Source organism: Bison bison, unplaced genomic scaffold (genome assembly GCF_000754665.1).
Source record: "Bison bison bison isolate TAMUID 2011002044 unplaced genomic scaffold, Bison_UMD1.0 scf7180017864252, whole genome shotgun sequence".
Classification (NCBI taxonomy): domain Eukaryota; kingdom Metazoa; phylum Chordata; class Mammalia; order Artiodactyla; family Bovidae; genus Bison; species Bison bison.
The window spans coordinates 806,340-806,601 of NW_011494824.1; the positions used below are offsets into that span (position 1 = coordinate 806,340).

Below are 262 nucleotides of genomic sequence, written 5' to 3' on the forward strand. Positions count from 1 at the left end.
GGCTTCCCTGGGGGCTCAGTTGTAAAGAATTCACCTGCCAAGCCAGGACACTGGGTTTGATCCATGATCTGGGAGGATCCCACATGCCGAGGAGCAACTGAGGCCGTGCACTACAACTACCGAGCCTGTGCTCTGGGTCCGGGAGCCACACCTACTGAGCCGGCACTCTAGGGCCAGTGATCCAAAACTAAGCCTGTGCTCTAGGGCCTGGGAGCCACAACTACTGAACCTGCGCTCTAGGGCCCAGGAGCCACGACTGCTG

At 59.5% G+C, this 262-nt stretch overlaps 1 protein-coding gene across 5 annotated transcripts in view; it reads right to left on the minus strand.

The window, feature by feature from the left end:
- The window catches only part of GCNT4 (glucosaminyl (N-acetyl) transferase 4, core 2), a 31,757-nt gene that overhangs the window by 13,070 nt on the left and 18,425 nt on the right, over positions 1-262 (minus strand). The gene's annotated exons all lie outside the window — the stretch shown is intronic.